Below are 6,684 nucleotides of genomic sequence, written 5' to 3' on the forward strand. Positions count from 1 at the left end.
TGCACAACTTAAGACAATCTTCTATTACATTGTATTCCTATAATATGTTTATTATTAGTAATATATATGCCGAAAGTATGCTAAAGGCTTTACAGAACAAATAAAAATGAGGTCATTGCCCTGAAGGGACTGCAGTCTAATTTCAGACACAATGCAATGAGTGAGACAGACAAAGAGAGTGGGGTGAGAAGAGGGAAGGGCTACAGTGACAAAGTCAGAGATGTTCAATTGTATTTTCATCACTAAGGTCACTGGGCCAAATGCACACCTTGTGTAAGAGGCTCAAGTCTTAGAGCTATTCCCGTAACTCCACTGATTTTGGTGACGTCACACCAGGATTGATTTATTTATTTATGGATTTCACAACTAAAAATGCCCCTACAAAAGCTCTGAGTACCCTGAATTAATTAAACATACCAGACAGGGTTAACTACCCAGCAGCATTAAATACTACTATATACACAAGTTATCTTTGCCTGCAACAGCATTAAGTCATCCACAGGAGAGAGCTATTTACCTCAGCCAGCCAATGAATTGCTAAACAAAAACAAACCCGACAAATGGAAAAGTCCCTCACCCAATCTGCATATCTTCTTTCTTCTCACAGAATGCTGTCAAAGTAGTGACTTTTGCAGCACGCCTGGCATATCATCAAATTCAGGGTATATTTGCTCCCAAAGTAGAGAGCAAGTTCCAGAGTCCTAGCACCTCCCTGAGAACCCTTTCCTGACTGAAGAGATCCTAGCTTGAGTATCCCTGCTGATTGCAGCTGTGGAGTATGGCAGAGGGAGAGAGGAGATCTCTCAATGAAGCAGTTTCAGGACATTTAGGGCTTAGACTTTAAACGTAGTCCCCAGGCTTCAATAGAAGTGCCACTACTTATACCCACTCTGAATTCGACCCAGAATACGTACAGTCGATAGTAATTGGTAAGCAAATATTCATCAAAAAGGCAGTGCAAATGTGAGGCCAAAGATACAGCACATGATGGGCATTTAGCAGTTAAGGGAGGAGATGATGACTGTATTGGGTCATTCTAAAGATTGCTTGCTAGTCCCTAACAGACAGATAAACACGAGTAAGTGTAAGGAACTGCTTATGTTTTCATGTCAGTGAAATATAAACAAGACTGTAGCAGATAGATGCAGAAAAAACCATGAAATTAGTGTTTGGAAAATAGGTTTCTGCTGGAAAAAAATACCCTGCCAAAGTGAGATTGCCCATGCTGCACACAGACAAGCTTTATATTAATTATCTAAGTTCATAAAGTAAGAATGATTACATCAATAAAGGGTGACTCATAGTTAAATGGTGCCTTTCAACCATAAGACATCTATTGAGAACAAACACTGTGCTCCAGAATGAAGCCAACTAATGCACTAATAACATAATTACAATGATTGCAGCTGTGACAAGAGGTACGAGTAGCTTTCACTGACAGTATATAACAGCTTACAAAAAATGTAATTCTGTTAGTTAAGCAAATCGTAGATCTAGTTATGAGAGAAACTAGTGTAGGATTGGATCGATAGGTCTAAACTAAAAAATGTAGAATTTGATAAGAATTGAAGCTATTCAACCTATGGCTAAGAACTCTAGCCACAAATAATTTATTTGCAAAAAGAAAAGGAGGACTTGTGGCACCTTAGAGATCCTCCTTTTCTTTTTGTGGATACAGACTAACATGGCTGCTACTCTGAAATAATTTTTTGTTATTATTATTATTATTTATTTATATTGCAGTAGTACATAGAAGCCCCAGTTATAGATCTGGATCCCACTGTGATAGGTGCTGCTCAAACACGGAGCAAAAATACAGTCCCTGTTACCAAAGAGTTTACAATCTAGGTACAAGAAAAGAGATAATGGGAGCATTACAGAGAAACAGATCAGGGAGCACAATCAGTCACTGTTTGTCAGTACAATAGGCAGTGATCATAGCACTCCAACTGCCCACTCATTATTAGGTTTATTGTGGGCAGCACAAAAATGGAGAGTTTTAAACAGGACAATGAGGTAGCTTTGTGGATATTTATGGTGAGCTTCTCCCACGCGAGGAAGCACAACCGTGTTTGTTTGACAATGTAACAAGTGGGCAGCGATGGCTGGCAGTACTGGTCAATTCAGAGGTAAAAGCAACAACAGCATAGGAGAGATGATAGGTAGGAGGAGGATAGGCAGTGAAGGGAAGTGAAAGTGAAGATATATAGCATTTATTTGATGCATTGGAAAAAGGGGGGCCACTGGGGAGTGCAAAGTGGGGGATGACATTGTCAAAGCAACAAGCCAGGAAAATGATCTTGACAGCAGCATTTTAAAGAGGTCTGAGTGGGAAAAGATCACATTTTTCAAAGCCAGAGAAGGGGATACTGCAGAAATTGAGAGTGAGATGATGAAAGCCTGGATGAGAATGTGAAAAGCCTTCTCTTAAAAGGTCTGGTCTACCCTGGGGTGGGGGATCGATCTAAGTTACGCAACTACAGCTGCGTGAATAACGTAGCTGAAGTCGACGTACTTAGATCTACTCACCGGGGAGTCTTCACTGCGGTGAGTCAACTGTTGACACTCTCCCGTCAGTTCTGCCTGCACCTCTCGCTCCGGTGGATTACCGGAGTAGAGAGGAGAGCGCTCGGCGGTTGCTTTATCATGTTTAGACTAGACACTATAAATTGACCCCCCCGCCGCTGGATCAATTACTGCCCGTCGATCCAGCGGGTAATGTAGACAAGCCCTTGGAGGTGTTATGTAGAAAGAATCAACAAGATTTATAAACAACCTGGGTGTGAGGATCTAGAGACAGGGCGGAATTGAAGATGATAATTCTGATCCTCATAAGCAAACTACATAGATGTGTTCTAGATGAAATTACTATAAGGTGGGTGCACTAGTGGTTGAAGGACCATATTCAAAGAATAGTTATCAATGGTTTGCCATCAAACCAGGGGAACATATCTAGGGGTTCCCACGGGGGCCAGTCCTGGGTCCAGTACTATTCAATATTTTCATTAATGACTTGGTTAATGGAATGGAGAGTACGCTTGTAAAATCTGCAGATGACAACAGGCTGGGAGGGGTTGCAAGCGCACTGGCAGATAGGATTAGAATTCAAAATTACCTTGACAAATTGGAGAGTTGGTCTGAAATCCCCAAGATGAAATTCAATAAAGACAAGTGCAATGTACTTCACATAGGAAGGAAAAATCAAATGCACAACTACAAAATGGGGAATAACGGTCAGAGACTGATACACGGGCAGTAGTGCCTAGTGGTTAGAGCAGGAGTCAGTTGCCAGGAGACAGAGCCAGAGGTCAGAAGCAGAGTCAGAGGCCAAATTCCAAAGCCAAGGGTCAGAGCCACAGTCCGAAACTGTAGCTGAGGGTCAGAGCGGGGTTACTGGGAATGAGGCAAGGTAGGGGTAAGGGAAGGGTCCAAGGCAGGAGCAAGAACTGGGAACAAGTAGGCACAAGAGCTATCACAGCCATGGGAAAATGCTTTGAGTAGCCAACAAAGTGCTGCTGCTGGGCTTAAGAGCTGGTCTGCTGACTCTTCCCACCAATCAGGTGGTGGAGCGAATCAGGCAGCCTACTACAGGTGGGTGGTGCTTGTTAGGTTGCCCAGAGACTACTCTGCTGCAGACCCTGATTCTGGGCAATAACTGGCTAGGAGTACTTCTGAAGAGGATTTGGAAGTCAGAGTGGATCACAAGTTGAACATGAGTTGACAACGTTGTGAAAAGGGCTAATATCATTCTGGGGTATATTAACAGGAGTGTTGTGTGTAAGACATGGGAGGCAATTGTTCTACTTGGCACTGGTGAGGCCTCAGCTGGAGTACTGTGTCTGGTTCTGGGTGCCAGACTTTAGGAAAGATGCGGACAAATTGGAGAGTCTAGAGAAGAGCAATTAAAATGATAAAAAGTTTAGAAAACCTGACCTATGAGGAAAGGTTAAAAAACTCTGCATGTTTAGTCTTGAGAAAAGAACACTGAGTGGGGAACCTAATGGCAGTCTACAAATATGTTAAGGGCTATTATAAAGAGGATGGTGATCAATTGTTTTCCCTATCCACTGAAGGTAGGGTAAGAAGTAATTGGCTTAATCTATGGCAAGGGAGATTTATGTGAGATATTAGGAAAAGCTTTCTAACTATAAGGATAGTTAAACACTGGGATGGGCTTCCAAGAGAGGCTGTGGAATCCCTATCTTTGGAGGTTTTTAAGAGCAGGTTAGACAAACAGCTGTCAGGGATGGTTTAGATATACTTGGTCTTGCCTCAGTGCAGGAGGCTGGACTAGATGACCTCTCAAGGTCCCTTTTAGCTCTATATTTCTATGATTTTCTTATGCCCAGGTTATGGGCTTGAGTGACAGGCAGAAAAGTGGTGTTGCCCAAAGTCATTGAGAAGCTAAGGAGGGGGGATGATTTTAGGGGACAGATTAGTAGTTCTGTTGTTGCCATGTTGGATTTAAACTGATGGCTGGAGACCCGTTAGGATATGTCAGAGGGACAGGTTGAGAGTATAGGTCAGACAGAAGGACACAGGTTCAGTGTAGCATGGTAGATCTGTGGATCGTCATTATAGATAATAGCTGAATTTGTATTTGTGTGTGAGATTATCCAGAGGCAAGATGTAAAGACAGAGAAGGGGGCCAGAGATGGGGCCCTGTAGAACCTGAACAGAAAATTATGTATAAAGCTGTACCAATCTTTGCTCTTGACTATCATTCAGTTTATTTAGGAAATGTCCCTAAATTTTGTAAATTACTGGAAAATGGTCTTCATTAACGTGGGTTATCTAATGTATTATGTAGCTGGCTGAAAAGTGTACACGCAATGAAAAAGAGGAGAAAATTGACAAAAGAGGCAAGATAAAAACAAATGTACTTCTTAAATTTAAAAATCAGAAAACATGGATGTGGAAAGATCAAATGCTTACCAGTAAGGCTCTGGGTCCTACTTACCCACTGCACCTCCCATTGGACATGTTGGGCATTTAAGACCCAATGCTATTTGTCTGGTATTTATATATTGGATAACTGGAGTCTAGGGCAAAATTCTCAGTTTGGGAACATAAGAACATAAGAACGGCCATATTGGATCAAACCAAAGGTTCATTTAGCCCAGTATCCTGTCTTCCAACAGCGGCCATTGCCAGGTCCCCCAGAGGGAATGAACAGAACAGGTAATCATCAAGTGATCAATTCCCTGTTGCCCTTTTCCAGCTTCTGGCAAACAGAGGCTAGCGACATCATCCCTGCCCATCCTGGCTAATAGCCATTGATGGACCTATCCTCCATGAATTTATCTAGTTCTTTTTTGAACCCTGTTGTAGTCTTGGCCTTCACAACATCCTTTGGCAAAGAGTTCCACAGGTTGACTATGCATTGTGTGAAGAAATACTTCCTTTTGTTTGTTTTAAATCTGCTGCTTATTAATTTCATTCAGTGACCCCTAGTTGTTGTGTTATGAAAAGAAGTAAAAAACACTTCCTTATTTACTTTCTCCACACCAGTCATGATTTTATAGACTTCTATCATATCCACTCTTAGTCATCTCTTTTCCAAGCTGAAAAGTCCCAGTCTTATTAATCTTTCCTCATATGGAAGCCATTCCATACCCTTAATCATTTTTGTTGCCCTTTTATGAACCTTTTCCAATTCCAATATATCTTTTTTGAGATGGAGAGACCACATCTGCATGGAGTATTCAAGATGTGGGTGTACCATGGATTATAGATTATATAGATTATTATTGTACCATGGATTATATAGAGGCAATATGATATTTTTTGTCTTATTATCTATCCCTTTCTTAATGATTCTCAACATTCTGTTAGGAAATGAGTGAAATATTCATGTTTCATCGCATTTGCATAGCAGAGAAAATGTATTTCAGATTTACCTGAGATGGTGGTTTATTTTTATTTTGTTTCTCCCCATGGTATGGAAAGGCAGATTTTTTGGCAGCAAGAGCTTCATATTACCTTTGTAAATTATCTATTTCTATTTTTGCCTACTCCCAAACTTGGTTTTCCTGACTGAAAATGTCTCATGTAAATACTTGAAATAGGTAAAACTTGCAAAATATTCATGAGCTTCACAGGGGGGGGGAGGGGGAGGCGTTTCATGTAAATATTGGAAATTACTGAGAATTAATTAATTAAATCCTTCAAGTTTTGAATGAATAATAAAGGAAAACGGTGTCCAAAAATGTGCAAGTGTTTATAAAATTCAGGTGTGATAGCAAATATTTGCAGGACTAGGGAGGAAAAATGGCTAATTTAGCATAGCTATAATGGGGAAGTCCTTCTAAAGTGTGGCTTCTTTCATACTTTTGCATCATATTCAGAAGATGCTTTCCTGGAAATTGGGCATGAAACATTTAATCTCATTAGTTTGGGGCTCCAGAACAAAAATTATAATGAGTTCCCTTCAGATTTGAAAGGTGGGATTTTCAAAAGATCCTAAGGGTAGCTCTGCACTAGTGCAGCTGTGCCGCAGTAGCGTCTCCTGTTGGTATAGCGAGAGGCAGTAGCTATGTCGATGGGTGAAGCTCTCCCATAGACCTAGCAATGTCTAGCAAAGGTTAGGTCCGTATAACCATTTCACTCAGTTTTTCACACCCCTGAGCGACATCGTTATACCAATCCAAGTTTGTAGTGTAGACCTGCCCTAAGGGAGGGAGG

This window comes from Lepidochelys olivacea (genome assembly GCF_965140295.1).
Source record: "Lepidochelys olivacea isolate rLepOli2 genome assembly, chromosome: 1".
Lineage (NCBI taxonomy): Eukaryota > Metazoa > Chordata > Testudines > Cheloniidae > Lepidochelys > Lepidochelys olivacea.